The sequence below is a fragment of the Sminthopsis crassicaudata genome, chromosome 1 (genome assembly GCF_048593235.1).
Source record: "Sminthopsis crassicaudata isolate SCR6 chromosome 1, ASM4859323v1, whole genome shotgun sequence".
NCBI classification, from domain to species: domain Eukaryota; kingdom Metazoa; phylum Chordata; class Mammalia; order Dasyuromorphia; family Dasyuridae; genus Sminthopsis; species Sminthopsis crassicaudata.
Window position 1 is genome coordinate 329,332,520 of NC_133617.1, and position 19,258 is coordinate 329,351,777.

Here is a 19,258-nt window from a genome sequence, read left to right on the forward strand (position 1 = left end):
TTATGATTATTACTGTGAAGTTACTTCAATCTGATACTTGCTCAAATATTCATTGGCAGTTCTATTTATCCCTTACTTGTATATTCTAGATAAATTTAAATAATCAGATTTGTTTAGGCATACCCAGAAGACCTCAACTACTGATTTTTGTGAAATACTTAAAACTACTACCAACAGATTGGAAATAATTTTGTATTTAGGCTTTGTCATAGAAAGATTTCTGGATATAATGAAAAATCTATGGATTTGGAATAAAAAAATCTCTGTTCAAATCTGGGGTCTAAAAGTAACTCTCTGCCCTTTACTAAGACATTCCTTTATGTCCTCAGTTTTATCATCTGCAAAAATAAGAGTTAGAATAAGAAATCTCTCAGATGCATAAAGTGTACCAGTAAAATTTTAATGACTGGCCTTCAGGGAAAAAAATGTATGTGTGATATTTTAAAAATTTACCTGCATTATTAACTTTTCTTTCATCAATTCAGTCTAATGAACAAAATAAAATCAAGTCCTGATTTGTAGCATTTGTTGATTTCTGAGATTGAGGTGTTTAAGGTTCAGCATATCAAATGAGATTGATGTTCAAGCATCAAATGATGAGATTTAGGAGAGCAATTGGCATCAAATGTTAGGGTCTGGCAATAAGTATTGGGGTTCAGTCATGTGACAAATTCACAATGGCTATTCTCTTTCCCAAAAGAGATATTTATTTAGGAGAAGCATTACAGACAAAATGAAGAGATACAATAGACAGAACAAATGGTAAATATGAAGTAGATTTGGGAGAGCATATAGTTAGACAGGAAAGTGGTTTTAACAATTAACAAAGGAAAGGACAAATTACCTAGTGGAACTCACAATTAACTAGGAGAAAGGAAATACACCATGAGGTGGAGCACTTCTTTGACTGATAGGCTTTTGGAGGAATTTAGCTTCCTAAAAGGGTTAGATAAGAAGGAGAAAGACACCATGTGGAATGAGGAGAGGGATTGGGTGAAAGGAAAGATACCATGAAACATGGCAGAAAAGTAAAGAGTCAGAGTGCCATGGTGGGTTAACCCAAAAGAGATTCAGCAAAGATGGCATGGAACATGGATAGATTTTTAGGGGAAATTAAATTTCAGGTGTTTCATATAACTAGGGCTTTCTGATTAGATTCAGGAAGGTGGAATTATGCACAACCTCCACAGGCGTGGGACTATTAGATTGATCTGATCCCCATCAGTGCTCTTCTATGCCTAGTTCAGGAAGTAATTTTATGAATTCTTCAGATTCTCTCTGACAACTCCTCCTAGTGAACCACGACCTCATCAATATTATCTGAGCTGGCTTCATCACATCCCTGTTTCTACCTCCACATTTTTTTATCCTTAGTTTAACAGTTTTATTTGAAACTGTGCCCACAGGAGGAGAATAAAAATTTCCAGGGAATTTGTAGAGAAAAGAGATAGATTACTGAGAAGTAATGGGAAGTATACAAAGATAGGCCAAGAATTATTCCAGTTCCATACTTTTAAAAATACACCTTTTCCTATATAACTGCTACAGTTTTGTTTAGCATTGCCATTTGGATTATATGAGTGTTAGAATTCTTACAAAGTGCTAAGTCACTGGAATGGATACAATTATCTAATGGTTCAGTATGATTGATCTGATCCTACAAGGAGAAGTTATGGGCCAGAACTTGAGACAAGGTACTTATGTACTTAGTTCACACCTTTAAAGGAGTTCACTCATTGGTTCACACTCTGAGAGAAGATTCAGAGCCAGGATTCAGTGGGGAGATTCACAAGTCTAAAGGAAAAGCCTGCTTTTGGACTTCCAGGATTGACTTCTGGGAGACTCACAAGGCAGAAACCCATAATCCCACATTCTTGGAGGCGGAGTCTGATTCATTCCCATTTCCACGTTTGTGTTGGCTGGAGACAATCAGACAAGAGCTCTCAGGATCAAGGAGAGAGATAGGCCTCTAAGAAAGCTAACCGGGCATAGAAAAATATTCAGGATTTTGAAGGACACAATAAAGGATCTGGACTTTAACTCCTGGCTGCATTTTGGGATTATTGGAACTGAACTGAAAACTAAGGCTGTCTCCAAGAAATCTGCTCCCAGAGAACGATTATAATTTAGAGAAGAGAATATTACATATGAGCATGTTTTAATTGATCTTTGTTGGATCTATTTTCTGAATAATTAGCATAAATAAAATTTCTGCAGTTTTATATGGGACATTTATTTGCTTATTCTGGAAGACATTTTGATATGTTGTTATTCAATTGCAGTGACAATTAAAAAAAACTTTCTTGATAAGTAAAATTTCCTTTACAAGTCTTATAGAAATATGTATAGTGAAAGTTTTTCTTTTTCTCTACATAGGTAAGATAAGCTGCTTATAAATCAGGAATCTTGTAAGAAACAAAATGGAAAAATTGTGGTTGAAAACAAAAATTTTAAAGTTGTTGTAAAATGAAATTGTGAATCTACCTATAGCTAGATGGAAATGAAAGTCTTTCATTTTAGCACCCAACTTTAATAACTTCAAATTATTGTCCAAATTATATAATAGTATGTAAATATCTGCTACATTTAGATGTCATAATTTTTGTTTTGACTTGTAAAAAGATAAGAAAAGTGTCAGGAAAAGATGGAAGGAGATAGATATGTGTGAGCAAAGAGAATATGGAAGAAAGTTCATTTCTCTGAGTACAGAACTCAAAACTGGGAAGAAGAGCCACTTTAGAAAATATTATTAGCATCCCATTTCATCATGGCTTCTGGGCAAGAGAATTGTAGCCCTTTCAATCTGACCCTCATGTTCCATCTTTGCTCACAGATGTAGTCATATAGACTCTTGACTTGTAGAGGTACCCACAGATTTCACTCTGCTATCTATAATGATTTAGTGAGCAAAGGTCTTGCTACTCTATTTATGCCTTTCTCCTTTTCCAGAGCCTGGTTCTTAGCATACTAGTTGTATCAGAATAAATGATGAGGGCAGAGGAAATGTATCTTTATTCTTATTTGCATCCATAATTTTGTCACTTTTTATTTGTTGAGCAGGGAAACTTGAAATTAGAGATTTAGTTATTAAACATATTTCATAGTGGAGATTGCCAGTAGAGGTTTTTTTTTTTTTTCTATATCTAATTTTGAGAAATTTGTGGCAAATTCCCTAAAAGTAGTGGTAAGAATAAGATATTCATCAAAGACATTATTTTAAGTATGAAAGATTCTGATAGTCAAATAAGACTATTGGCTTACTTTACCTTTTTTTTTTCACATTTTAAATATTCTTTTAAAATTCTTGACTTAAGAAAATTAGCAAACATTAATATTTTCATACCCAAAGAATAGAAAAAGATTATATATAAAACCATGATTCTTCATTTTATATATACATACATATGTACATATAGTATATATGTATATATAAAATCTTATTTTTTTCTTTAATATGAACTAAATTTAATATGGTAATACTTGCTAACACTGTACTGCTTATCTGGGCCCCTTTCTGAACTTCCTTTTATTCTCTTCTGTAAATTAAAAAAAATTATTAATTTTTTTTATTCCTTTTAAAAATATTTCATCACTTTTCCCCTTTTTCAACTCTCTTCTTCAAAATAAAAACCTTTCTTTGCAATATATGTTCCATTGAAGCAAGTAAACAAATTCACTTGGTTACTTCTGAAATTGATAGTATAATTCTGAACCTGCAACCTATAACCTCTTGGCCAAGAGGTAGGAAGTATATTCTCACATTGAAAAATTAATTTTTTCATGTCTGATAAAACATATATTTTTGTGTGTGTGTTTGTGATGATTTTCTACTACTAAATTTACAGTTGCTTTTGTACTGAAGTATACCTCTCAATGCCTGGAAATTTTCCAGCCCATTCTAGGTTCAAAATGAATTGAAGTTCAATTTAACATGATTAATTATAAAGGACATAAGCCACATTAGTGTTATTTTACAATGGCGGGATTTCTGTTATATTTTGTAAGATGATTTAATATTTAGTCAAGTGGGACAGTATATTCAATGTACTTTGCAAACGTTAAATTATTATAATAATATATGTACTGAAGTATATATATACCTTTTTGACTCTTCTCCAAACCTCCCACTTAAACTGGCAGATGAGGATTCCAGAGCTAGACTGCTTCTTTCCTCTTAAGGTTCAACGAGTGATGCTGAAGGGCTTTGGGGTTCTACTTACATATCTCAATCTTATGTATTTCCTCAAATATCATTGATAGTGACATTTTGCCACTTGATAACTTCTTGATATCATTAATAACCATTAGTAACATCAATTATCTTTTATCAAGGAATCTATACTAAGAACATATGGCAAAACCTAAAATCCTAAAGGATGGAAGGAAGACAGACTTTATGAAACACTTATGTGCCAAGCGTTGTACCAGTCAATAAATATATTCAAAAGTCAGTTGATGGCCTCAAAGAGCTTATATTTTACGGGGATGGTAACAGATAGAAGTGGTGGGGAGAAAAGTATTCTTGCTTTCAAAATTAAGGAACCTGGAGCTGGAGTAGGAGGGGAACTAGACCTATCCACAAATTAGAAGTTTCAGGAAGAATTCAGAAATGAGAGAATGCAGGTTGATAAGGCTGCAGAAACAGTTCCAAGACAAGGAGGCCACAGGTCCTGAGGGAAGCTGTAGGATGAGATAGCATGGTTTAGAGGTTTAGGAGATAGCAATAAAGCTTAGAGGGGAACAAAGAACCTTCTAAACCAGGGACACATTGCTATCAACCACATCAGTCCCAGGGTATAGTAGGATCACATTTAAAATTGTTGCTAAAAACAGTTTTCCGAACAAGTTCACTTTTGGATGTGGTATAGCTGATGGATGAATGGATCCCTTGCTTGCAGGATGCTATTTTTTTGGCTGGGTTTTGGCAACTAGGTTGGTTCTCAGGATCAGTTCCATATTGGGCTTATCGGATGCAACTATGAGCAAACTATATGGTCACATAACTGGACTTTGAGTGGCTCTTCAGACCTTTCAAAGATCACAAGGTTGTATGTAGACTGGTCCTTTTGTCGCCAGTACTCCTTCATCTAAGATCAGGAAAGAATAAATAGAGAAAGAAGAAACAACAGGGCAAGTATTCATAGCCACATGGCAGCCCAACTAAGGAAAAAAAATAGTTATAGAAATAATGGATATTGTCTGCTGCTTCAACAGTACTTCTTTTCTCATTTCGAGTTCTTTACTTGAAAATCTCCAGGGAAGAAGACAGAGCTTTCATTTGTTCAAGCCTTTTGGATTCACATTTAGTTCTTTCTCATTAGCCTGTTAAAAAGATATTTGACATCATTATGTAGTAAGTTGACAGGAAGCAGAATGGGAATTACAGAATATCTGCATATCTTCATTATATATTTTTGTAAAGAAGCTTGCCAAGCCTCCATGTGGATTGGCTGCAAGAAGAGCTCATTGAAATGCTATAAGGAATAGGACTCTCTTTTATTTATTTATTTTTATTTTTAAATTAATTTTATAACTATAACTTTTTTTTTGGACAGTACAGGTGCATGGGTAATTTTTTAAATTATCCCTTGCACTCACTTCTGTCCTGAATTTTTCCCTTCTTCCCTCCACCCCCTCCCCTAGATGGCAGACAGTCCCATACATGTTAAATATGTTATAGTATATCCTAGATACAATATATGTGTGCAGAACTGAATTTCTTGTTATACAGGAAGAATTGGATTCAGAAGATAAAAATAACCTGGGAAGAAAAATAAAAATGCAAACAGTTTACACTCATTTCCCACTGTTCCTTTTCTGGGTGTAGCTGATTTGTCCATCATTGATCAATTGGAACTGAATTAGATCTTCTCTTTGTTGAAGATATCCACTTCTATCAGAATACATTTTCATACAGTATTGTTGTTGAAGTATATAATGATCTCCTGGTTCTGCTCATTTCACTCAGCATCAGTTCATGTAAGTCTCTCCAAGCCTTTCTGAAATCATCCTGTTGGTCATTTCTTACAGAACAATACTATTCCATAACATTCATATACCATAATTTACCCAACCATTCTCCAATTGATGGGCATCCATTCATTTTCCAGTTTCTAGTCAATACAAAAAGGGCTGCCGCAAACATTCTTGCACATACAGGTCTCTTCCCTTCTTTAGTATTTCTTTGGGATATAAGCCCAGTAGTAGCACTGCTGAATCAAAGGGCATGCACAGTTTGATAACTTTTTGGGCATAATTCCAGATTGCTCTCCAGATTCTTTCACAACTCCACCAACAATGCATCAGTGTCCCAGTTTTCCCACATCCTCTCCAACATTCATCATTATTTTTTCCTGTCATCTTAGCCAATCTGACAGGTGTGTAGTGGTATCTCATAATTGTCTTAATTTGCATTTCTCTGATCAATAATGATTTGGAACACTCATATGAGTGGAAATTGTTTCAATTTCATCCTCTGAAAATTGTCTGTTCATATCCTTTGACTATTTATAAATTGGAGAATGGCTTGATTTCTTATAAATTAGAGTCAGTTCTCTATATATTTTGTTTTATTTTATTTTTTGCTGAGGCACTTGGGGTTAAGTAACTTTCCCAGGGTCACACATCTAGGAAGTGTTAAGTATCTGAGACCAAATTTGAACCCAGGTCCTCCTGACTTCAGGGCTGGTGCTCTATCCACTGTGCCACCTACCTGCCCCCTAGTTCTCTACATATTTTGGAAACCAGGCTTTTATCAGAGCCTTTAATTCTAAAAATGTTTTCTTATTTTGTTACTTCCCTTCTAATCTTGTTTGCATTAGTTTTGTTTGTACAAAAGCTTTTTAATTTTAATTAAACTTTTCTATTTTGTGATCAATAATGATCTCTAGTTCTTTTTTGGTCACAAATTCCAGGAATATGACTCTCTTAATTCCCTGTTATGTTATTTTCATGGTTCTTTACATTTGTAGATTTTATTTTTTTTTCTTTGCTTATTTCCTAGTTGTAGGAATATGAAGCAGGTTAAAGAAGAAAGATGATTAGACATGTTATTGGTCAACTGACTTTGGAAAGTTCATTTCTCATTTGTCTATTTTCATAAATTCCCTGGTAAAATGCTTTTGAGTGGTAAAAGTTGCAGAATTGTACCTAGATTCCAGAAAGGAATAACTAAGTCAAATATAAATAAGTATTGTTTTGTGGGCATTTTACATGTGAAATTGTGAGTGTTTATTACCTACAACTTGTGTTTTTATGAGTATGTAGCAAGGAGCAGCTAGGTGGTACAGTGGACAGAGCCCCAGTCCTGAAGTCAGGAACACCTGAATTCAAATCTAAATTCAGACACTTAATACTTCCTAGCTGTGTGACCCTGGGCAAGTCACTTAACTCCAATTGCCTCAGCAAAAACAAAACAAAAAAGAATATATAGCAAAGTTAAAGTAATAGTTCCAAAACTGTCATGTTTATCTACCTCTCCCTCTGAAATTCTTTCTACTCTTTTCTGTGTATTTTAAAAATGTTTTATTGTAGTTCTTTTCTTTTTTTTCTTTTATTGTTTTGGCATTATTATCACTACTCTCTGCTCTTCCTAATTCCCATTCTCTCCCAAAACGTTATTTTAAATAACAGATAATATGAAAGCAAAGAAATAGGATACAACAAAAATCAAAACTATTTATACATTGCCTTGTCTGAATTTTTTTGTTTTATTTTCTACTTACACTCAATCCATCATCTCACTATCAAGAAATAAGAAACATAATTCAACCTTTGGTTTTTATAGTCATGGTTAATTATTGCCTTGATCAAACTTCTTAAGTGTCTTGGAGTTATTTTCTTTTAAAATGAGATAGTTGAGATTTTCTAAGATAACTGACTGAAAGGAGGCAGATTGCCCCACTTCTATATGCCTACTCTAGCAACCCTCTAAAATTTGCATCAGACTGAATAAAAATAAAGAAATCTGAGACACTAAAGTATGGCATCTTCTATACCAGAACAAAACAAAATCATCCAGAAGTCCATGGGCAAAAGGAAAGGTGGCCTTTCAAGCAAAATGAGTGCTCTTCTATTAGAGAAAATATGCAAATCTCTTCACACAGAGATAGTAAGAATGGAAGGCTCTCCTGAGAAAATTCTAGGTACTTAGAAAGCCAAAGGATCAGGGCCTTAAAAGCCACAGGAATAGGCAGCAGATAGTAATCAGTACAGACAAATAGGTGGTGCTATTCATTGATCATTGCATCTAGCATTGGGAAGATAAATTCAAATCTGATCTCAGATCTGTACTAGTTTTGTGATCTAGGCAAATCACTTAATCTCTGTCTGCCTTAGTTTTCTCAACTATTAAATCAGGATAATAATGGAAATTACCTCTCAGGGTTGAAGATCAAATAATAAAATATTTGTAAAGTGTTAGTGTTAAGTGTAGTAGGGAGCTCAATAAATGCATATTTCACCTGCTAATTACATTTATTCCAAGTGGTTTTTCAGACTTAGACAAGAACTAACTATATTATAACTATACTAAATCTATCTATCTATCTGTCTGTCTATCTATCTATCTATCTATCTATCTATCTATCTATCTGTCTGTCTATCTGTCTATCTATGCCTAATACTCTGTTTTGACACACAAAGAGGGCTCTGAAAATACAATTCTTTGAAACTTAAAGATCCAGTGTGATTAAACCCCGAGACTTGAAAGTCAGCACAAGAATCAAGCGGACCCATGTGAAAGTCACACATGGCTAACCACCCTGTCTGAAATCTCATCAGGTGACATCCTGATGAAGGTGCAAAGCCCCAATTCAAGAAATAAAACTAGAAATGAGCAAATCAAAGAAAATGCCAACTAATATAAATCTTTCAAATTTAACTTCAAAACAACTACAAGTTGAGACTCAAAGAAAAATAAGTGGATCCCATAAAAATGTTTTCTCGTGGATTATATGACTACTAGGAAGAAATGAAGCAAGACATTTAAAAAAAAAGTTTTGTTTTTTTTTAGAAAAAATTGGAAGGAGAATAAATAGTTTAGGAGACTGGTAAACCTTACCTAAAAAATAAAAATTCTAACAATTAGAATAGAACAATCAGAAAATTAATTAAGTCAGAGATCTATGGGAAAAAATGGAGGAAAATTTTAAAAAGATTGAAAAAATAGAAGAAAATGCAAGACATTTGATTTTTAAAAAGCTGAGCAAGAAAGAATAATATAAGAATCAATGGACTCCCATGAAAAGCAGGATTAAAAAAAGCTCAACTATAATATTTTAAAAACAGTTTATTATTTTTAAATTTTCAAGTAAGAAGTTGTTTTCCTCCAAAATTAAGCTGTCCCTCCTATTACTTTTCTTCTCATCAAAAATGACTTAAAAATCTAGATTCATATATAGGAAAATGTGTGTGTGTGTGTGTGTGTGTGTGTGTGTGTGTGTGTATGTGTTGCCCATGTAAGTTATTTGCAGAGAGTCATGAACAAATAGCTCTGAAGTCTCTTCTGACCTCCCCCTCTGTATGTAGTTAAGCTAGGGGAAATGATTTCTAGTTTTAAAGTGTACTCCCTATCTTTCTCTCTCTTTTTCTCTCTCTCCCTCCCTCCCTCCCTCCCTCCCTCTCCCTCTCCCTCTCCCTGTCCCTGTCCCTCTCCCTCTCCCTCCTTCTCCCTCTCTCTCTCCCGCTCTCTCTCTCTCTCTCTCTCTCTCTCTCTCTCTCTCTCTCTCTCTCTCTCTCTCTCTCTCTCTCTCTCTCTCTCATTGGCTTGATTTGATTTTTCTTGTGCAGCACAATAATTGTATAAATATGTATGCATGTATTTAACATATATTTCTACCATATTTAACATGTATTGGACTACTTGCCTTTTAGGGGAGATCATGTGGGAAGGGGATGAAAACTGGAACACAAGGTTTTGCAAGGGCTAATGTTGAAGAATTGTCCACACATATGTTTTGAAAAATACTTTAAGAAAAACCAAAACAAAACAAAACTTCTTTCCATTCAGTCCACTTGCATTTTTCCTGTTTTCCCCCCACCAGCTCATAATATATAATAGAAGGGCTTTACCTTACATTTGTGATCTTATAACTAAGATGATGCATTTTATCTCTGTTGCAGCTTTTCTTATCCAGCTTCTGATTCCAGTTTCTGATGTCTTCTTTGGGGTTTTAGATTTTTTTTGACTTATGATTTTTTCTTTATTATCTTACTATTTAATTCCTCTGAGATTCTTCTCAGAGGAGATTCTTTTATATCTCTTGTTTCCCTTTCAAGTTTAATCTCCCTTTCTCCCTATCTCTATCTATGTGTTTGTGTGTCTGTCTCTCCTTTCCCTTCACCATTCTGATGTAAACTTCATGTAATGTCCCAGTCTTTCTCCATGGCTATATACTTCTTAACAATAAGTTTTTATTGATGCCCCTCTTTTTATATATATTACCACAATCCCATTATCCCTTCACTTCTCCAGTATAAAGCCTTTCTCTTATGACTCTTTATTGCAATGTGTTATGCAATAGTGATTCCCTACCCATTCTTTCTTCTATTTTTGCTTTTTGTGATCATTAAAACAGAATACAACCATCCACAGACCCTCAGTCATTTTAATGTTCCTGATGATCCTTAAAGACAGTAGGGCTCTGAAAAGACAATTGCTTTATAAATATGTAAATAATCAACAATTTGTTCTCCTATATTCCTTTTCCAATATATAAATATTTGGTTTTGCTTTATTTTATCTTGATTTCTCATAACATCATTAGCTTCCATTTGCTCAAATCTAATTTTTAATGAATTATTTTCTTCAGTGAGTTTTTGTTCCTTCTTTCCCAAATGGCCAATTCTGCTTTTTTAAGGCATTCTTCTTATCATTAGCTTTTTGTATTTCTTTTAGCACCTTTCATAATTCTTTTCCAAATTTTCCCTCTATCTCTCTTACTTGATTTTCAAATCTCTTTTGAGATCCACCATGGCCTGAGCCAATTTTTATTTTTCTTAGAGGCCTTGAATGTAGAAACGTTAACTTTGTTATCATTTTCTGAGTGTGTTTTGATCTTTCTTGTCAACATAGTAACCATAGTCAGAAACTTTTTTTGTTGTTGTTGTTGTCTGCTCATTTTCTAGTCTATTACTCATCTTTTAATTCTTTGTTAAAGAATGAGTCTGTTTCCAGGGTAGAGATGCATTGTCCCAAGCTTCAAGAATTTTGTGCAGCTGTTTTCAAAAATTCTTTCTAGAGACCTGACCACAAGCATTCTTTTCTGCTTTGGAATTGTTAGTAGTGTCCCACCCTGCTGTAGCTGTAAGATCTACTGTGCTAAAGCAACTTTTGCTGACTCTGAGGCTATTCCTGGGGCCAGAGAGCATGGCCTGCACTGGGATTATGTGCTCTCACATGGTTCAATGGACATTTTCTGCTGACCTTTCCTTTGGTGTCTTTAGGATTAGAGGTCTAGAAAGAGTTAATTCTGACACTGATTCAGAGATCCTCTATACAAATGTTTGTACCTTGGCATCTGTATTTCCATTTTCAAATACTTATTTAGTTCTGATCTTTTCGATAGGAATGACTGAAAATCTATTACATCAAAAATTTATTTTCTTTCCTACCTGCAGTTAACAGTATCCTATATATTTTGGAATATCATATTTCAAGTTATTTTTTACTACTATACTCACTAAGTCTTATGTAATACTTTTAATGACCCCCATGGTAGTTGAGCTACTTTTTAGTTGCTTGGAAGCTTTGAATTTTGGTTACAGTGTTCCAGGGGTTTTCATTTTTGGCTTTTTTCCCCCTCTAGATGACTGGTGACTTTTTTCCCCCTATTTTTACTTTTCCTTCTGGTTCTAAGAGTTGTGAGAAGTTTTTGTTTATGATTCCCTGAAATATCACATCCAGACTTTTCTTCTGACTATATTTTTCAGAGTTCTATAATTCTTAGAATATTTCATTTTAATATATTTTCTAGGTCAGTGGTTTTTGAAATTATATTTCTTAAATTTTCTTTTGTTTTCTTTCCAATTTGGGGGACATTCAGCCATTGTTTTATGTCTGACTTCTTCTAATTTTCAATATGTTTAATGCTTTAATTCTTGAGTGATGTTTTCTATATTTGTTTTAGCATGACATTTTTCCTCGCAATTTTCCTTTTCAACTTTTCCATTCCTTACTTTTAGGAAGCTTCCATTCTATTGGAGTGAGAGCATTCATATGAGAAGTTGATATAAAGTAATTTTAGGAGGAAAATGTTAGCCAATGGAAGGCTTATTGTAGGAAGTAGCAGATGAGCTGAATCTTGAAAGAAAATAGTGATTCTAAGATAAAGAGGCAAAGATGGGATGTATTATAGACAAAGTTATCAATCTGAGCAAAAGTATAGAGGCAAGAGATTGCATACTGAGTTCAGGGAAGAGGTAATGGATTGTTTGGATTGGAACACAGAGCACATGAATGGGAAAAATATGAAATAAATCTGGAAAGATAGGTGAAAAAGACCAAGATCTTCTGTTGCATCCAGAGCCATCTGCGGTTGTCCCATCTAATTTGGTCCCTGGACCCAGATGTCTCTGGAGGGAAAAGTGAGCCAGATGATGTTGCACAGCCCTGCTTCTCTCACTTAAATCCAATTCACTTGCATGACATTACATTACCCTCCCTGATGTCATGGTCCTCTTCGAGAAGAAAATATAAACAACTGAGATGTTTTAATTTGCAATTCTCTAATAAATCATGATTTAGAGCATTTTTTATATGATCAGAGATGGCTTTGATTTTTTTCTTCTGAAAACTGCTTGTTCATATTGCTTGACTATATGTCATGTATTCTTATAAATTTGACTCCTTTCTCTGTGTGTTTTAGAAATGAGGCCCTTCTCTTCAACAATGAGATGATTCAAACCAGTTCCACTTCCTTAGTGATGAAGAAAGCCATATATACCAAGAAAGAAGACAGTGGAAACTGAGTGTGGACCACAACATGAGATTCTCACTCTCTCTGATGTTGTTTGCTTGCATTTTGTTTTCTTTCACAGTTTTTTTTCTTCCTTCTTGATCTGATTTTTCTTGTGCAGCAAGATAACTGTATAAATATGTATAGAGATATTGGATTTAACATATATTTTAACATATTTGATATATTGGACTACCTGCCATCTAGGGGAGAGGGTGGGGAGAAAAAGGGGAAAATTTGCAGGAGAAGATTTTGCAAGGGTTAATGTTGAAAAATTACCCATTCATTTATTTTGTAAATAAAAAGCTTTAATAAAAATATATATAAAGAATTGGGAAAAAAGAAAGAAATATATACAATTATTATAACAATGACTATAATAACAAAGAATTATTACACGTGCTGGATATTCTATATATTTTCAGATTTTTAAAAACATGTTGATCAATTATGCTGTTTTTTCTTTGTCTTTTTTTTTTTTTAATACTATTGTATGGGAGGACTCTGGGATAGGAAAATTTAAAAGGTCCCTGCAGAAACTGATGATGTTTAAAAAAAACTAAACATGTCAAAAACATTTTATTTTTTAAAAAGAATATTGATCCATGGGAAACTTCATGTTCTTTCTATTTATTCTTTGAAATCTAATTCCTCCAAATCTTTTTTTTTTGTAGTAATGCATAAAAGTTTTTAATAAATTATTAACATTGTATTTGAAACTGTAGCAAAGACAATTATTGTAATATACAGAAAATTTTAAGTAATCAGTAGATAACTGAAAATTAAATATTTGTGTTAATCAAATGATTTAGAAAATATTAGTCTACAAAAGTGCATATTTCAGTACTTTGTCTCTGGAATCCTTGGTCTGATAAAACTGTGTGTCACTATCACTACCATTTTTTCAGGATTCCTTCAACCACAATATTCAATATTCTATAGACATTCATTTCTATAATGACTATTAGCATGTAGAAATTTGGATCAGTGCCTCAAAAATGTACTACTATATACTTAGGGATAAGGTCTTGACAACTACTGATTTCAAAGGGACAAAAATTTCTCTTTCCCTGTCTATATCATATCACCATGGATAGAATCACAAATTAAATTTTTCCTTAATTTTCTCTTGATTCCTTCTATTGCCTTCTTTGTCAATCAACCTTTTTTTTTTTTTTTTTTCAGGGGATAGGTATAAGGGGACAGCCTTGTGACTGTTCAGTGACTGGACCAAGGTCACATAGCTAGTTTCTAAGACCACATTATGAATTCGGGTCCTTCTGACCCAAGGGCTGGTGCTCTATACACATTGTCTCAACAATCAACTTTTTAAAAGCATATTATGTACACTGTTAAAGGACTTGAAAATTGAAGTAACTCCACACATAGATCAATAAAGTTAAATATTTTTATATTTTTATTTTGCAACACAAACACAGCTAACTAGTTTATAACAACTCTAATTTAAATAGCTTAAGTGAATCTAATCCCTAGATCACAATCACTTACTACCTCTTGGGTAAGGAAAATTCCCTAATGGCAGAAGGAAAAAAAAAGGCATCCTCAGGTCTCTACTTCCATTGTGTATCTCTTAAAATTACCATCTATCCTATATACTTTATACTACAAGCTGGTATTTTTCTGTAATTCCTCCAAATCTTAAAAGAAAAAGAAAAAAAGAAATGAGGCCTTTATCAGAAACATTGGCTGTAAAGATTGTTTCTCAGCTTTGTACTTCCCTTCTAATCTTGGCTTCATTGGTTTTGTTTGTGCCAATTAAAAAAAATAATCAATTTTATCCATTTTGCATTTCAAAATGTTCTCTAGTTCTTGTTTGGTCATAAATTCCTCCTTTCTCTCTTATTCTCTTATATTCTCTCCTTAATAGGTAAACTATCCCTTGCTCTCCTTATTTCCTTATAATATCACTCTTTATGTCTAAATCATGGACCCATTTCAACTTTATTTTGGTATAGAATATGAGATAATTGGTCTATACCTAGTTTATGCCATAGTATTTTCCAGTTTTTTTCAAATAGAGAGTCCTATCCCAGAAGCTTGAGTCTCTGGGTTTATTAGATAGTAGATTATTTGACTCATTAACTATTGTGTCTCATGTACATTATCTATCCACTGATCTACCAGCCCATTTCTTAGACAGTACCAAAAGGTTCTGTTGACTGCTGCTTTATGACACAATTTAAAGTCTGGCACAGATAGGTAACCTTCCTTTAAAAATTTAATCCCTTTGATATTTTTGACCTTTTATTCTTTCAGATGATTTTGTTACTATTTTTGCTAACTCTATGAAATAATTTTTGATAGTTTGATTGATATGGCACTGAATAAGTAGATTAATTTAGGTAGAATTGTCATTTTTATTATATTAGTTCAGCTTACACATGAACAATTGATATTTTCTCACTTGTTTAGATTTAACTTTGCGTGAAAGGTGTTTTTTTTTGACAGTACATATGCATGGGTAATTTTTTTTTTACAACATTATCCCTTGTACTCACTTCTGTTCTGAATTTTCCCCTCCTTTCCTCTACCCCCTCCCCTAGATGACAGCAATCCCATACATGTTAAATGTGTAATAGTATGTCCTAGATACAATATATGTGTGAAAAACCGAATTTCTTGTTGCACAGTAAGAATTGGATTCAGAAGGTAAAAGTAACCTGAGAAGAAAGACAATATTACAAACAGTTTACGCTCAATTCCCAGTGTTCCTTCTCTGGGTGTAGCTGATTCTGTCCATCATTCATCAACTGGAACTGAATTAGAGCTTCTCTATGCTGAAGATATCCACTTCCATCAGAATACATCTTCATACAGTATCGTTGTTGAAGTGTATAATGATCTCTTGGTTCTGCTCATTTCACCCAGCATCAGTTCATGTAAGTCTCTCCAAGCCTCTCTGTATTCATCCTACTGGTCATTTCTTACAGAGCAATAATATTCCATAACATTCATATACTATAATTTACCCAACCATTCTCCAATTGATGGACATCCATTCATTTTCCAGTTTCTAGCCACTGCAAAAATGGCTGCCACAAGCATTTTGGCACATACAGGTCTCTTTCCTTTTTTTAGTATTTCTTTGGGATATAAGCCCACTAGTAGCATTGCTGGATCAAAGGGTATGCACATTTTGATAACTTTTTTGGCATAATTCCAAATTGCTCTCCAGAATGGTTGGATTCTTTCACAACTCCACCAATAATTATAGTCAGCAATTGTGTTAAATGGAATTTCTCTTTCTATTTTTTGCTGCCAGACTTTGTTGGTAATATATACAAATGATGATGATTTATGTGGGTTTATTTTAGATCCTGCAATTTTGTTAAAGTTGTTTCAAGTAGTTTTTTTGATTGTCTAAGATTTTCTAAGTATATCATCATATCATCTGCAGTGTGATAATTTTGTTTCCCTATTGCCTAGTCTCCTTTGATTTCCTTTTCTTCTCTTACTGTTTTTCTCTTCTTTTCTATTGTTAAAGTTAATATTTCTAGTATAATATTGAATAGTAGTGGTGATAATGAGCATTCTTGTTTCATTTCTAATCTTATCGGGAATGTATGTATTTTGTTCCTATTACATACACTGCTTGCTAATTGTTTTATATAGATGCTGCTTATCAATATAAGAAAAATCCCTTTTATTCTTATACTCTCTAGTGTTTTTAATAGGAATGGGTGCTGTATTTTGTAAAAAAAAATTTTTTTTCCGAATCTTTTGAGATAATCATGTTTTCTGTTTTGCATTAATGTGATATGATGTAATTATGTTTATAGTTTTCCTGATCTTGGACAGTTCTGCATTTCTAGCATAAATCCTACTTGGTCATAGTGCTATTAACTTGATGATAAATTTTTATCATCTCTTTGCTAATATTTTTTTCTAAAATTTTTGCATCAATATTCATTGGGAAATTGATCTATAATTTTCTTTCTCTGTTTTGGTTCTTCCTGGTTTAGATATCATAAAAGGAATTTATAGTACTCCTTCTTTTCCTATTTTCCAAATAGTTTATATAGTATTGGAATTAACTGTTCTTTAAATGTTTGGTAGATTTCACTAGCATATCATTCTGGGCCTGGAGATTTTTTTCTTAGGGGGATTCATTGATTGTTTATTCAATTTCTTTTTCTAAAATGGGATTATTTAAGTATTTTATTTCATCTTCTGTCAGTCTGGGCAATTTATATTTTTGTAAATATCCATGTATTTCAACTAGCTTGTGAGATTTATTGCATATACTTGGGCATAATAGCTCCCAATTATTGCTTTAATTTTCTTTTCATTGGTAGTGAGTTCACTATTTAAATTTTTTTGATACTGATAATTTGATTTTCTTTCCTTTTTTTAAAATCAAATTCACTAAAGATTTATTTTTTTAAAAATAAAACCAGTTCTTAGTTTTCTGTACTATTTCAATAATTTTCTTACTTTCAATTTTACTAATTTCACTTTTGATTTTTTTAGAATTTCTAATTTGGTATTTAATAGGGGATTTTTAATTTGTTCTTTTTTCTAACTCAATTAATTAATCTCTTCTTTCTCTATTTTGTTCATGTAAGCATTTAGAGATATTAAATTTCCTCTAAGAACTATTTTGGCTATATTCCATAAGTTTTGGTATTTTGTTTCATGATTGTCTCTCTCTTGGTTGAAATCATTGATTTTTTTCTACAATTTGTTGTTTAACCAACTTATTCTTTGGGATTAGATTATTTAATTTTCAATTAATTTTTGGTCTACTTTTCTATGACCCTTTATTATACATATTATTACATCATTATCTGAAAAGAGTTCATCCCATTCCCAATCACAGTTGTAATGACTAATTTAGGGGCAACTAGGTGGTGCAGTGGATAGAACATCAATCCTGAAGTTAGGAGAACTTGAATTCAAATCTGAGTTCAGACACTTAACATTTCCTAGCTGTGTGACCCTGGACCAGTCACTTAACTCCAATTGCCTCAGCAAATAAATAAATACAATTATTAATAATAAAAAAGTAATTACTAACTGTATATTTCTCTCTTTTTTCTGATAATTTATTAATTTTATAATTATAAATTTTTTTGACAGTACATATGCATGGGTAATTTTTTTTTTGTACAACATTATCCCTTGTATTCACTTTTCCAAATTTTCCCCTCCCTCCCTCTACTCCCTCCCCTAGATGACAGGCAATCCCATATATATTAAATGTGTTACAGTATATCCTAGATACATTATGTATATTTCTCTCTATCCTATTTTTCCCTGTTTATATATTTTCTCTCCTTTCACCCTGTCCCTCATCACCAGTGTTTTGTTTCTGACTCTCCATTTCCCTCAGTCTGCCATCCTTTATATTAGCCACTTCCCCTTTCCCCACTTTCTGCTCCTACTTCTTTCCTCCCTTTTATCAGCCTCCTCTTTTCCTTTCCCTTTTTCCCTTTCCCTCCTACTTCTCTATAGGGAAAGATAAATTTCTATGCCCAACTAAATGTGAATATTATTTCCTCTTTGAGCTGAATTTAATGAGATTAAGATTCACATAATTCTCATTTTCTTCCCTTTTGTCCCTCTACTATAATAGGTCTTTTGTACCTCTTCCTGTGATAAATTCATCCCATTTTACTTCCCCCTTCCTCTTCTCCCAGTGTAATACTTTTTCTATCTTTTAACTTAATTTTATATTATCATATCAAAGTCAAGTTATACCCACATTCTCTGTCTTTGTATACACTTTTTAACTGCCTTAGTAAAGATACAGTTCTCAAAACTTACAAATATCTTTCCATGTAAGTATGTAAATGGTTTAACCTTTAAGTAGCACTTTTTTCTTTCCTGTTTATGTCTATATGTTTCTCTTGAGTCTTGTATTTGAAGATCAAATTTCATTGAATGTCTACCTTTTTTCCCTTGAAAGATAATGCTTAATTTTACTGAGTAGTTGATTCTTGATTGTAGTCCAAACTCCTAACTTCTGGAATATCATATTCCAGGTCTTCCAATGCTTTAATGTAGAAGCTGCTAAGTTTTGAGTAATTCTAATTGTGGATCTTCAACATTTGAATTGTTTCTGACTTTTGCAGTATTTTTCTCCTTGACTTGATAATTCTGGAATTTAGCTACAATATTCCTTGAAGTTTTCATTTTGAAGTCTCTTTCAGAATTCTTTCAATGTCCATTTTATCCTCTGGTTCTAGATTATTAGGATAGTTTTTCTTGATTTTTTTTGAAAGATGCTGTCCAGTTTTTTTTTTTTTTTTTTTTGATCTTGACTTTTGGGTTGTCCAATG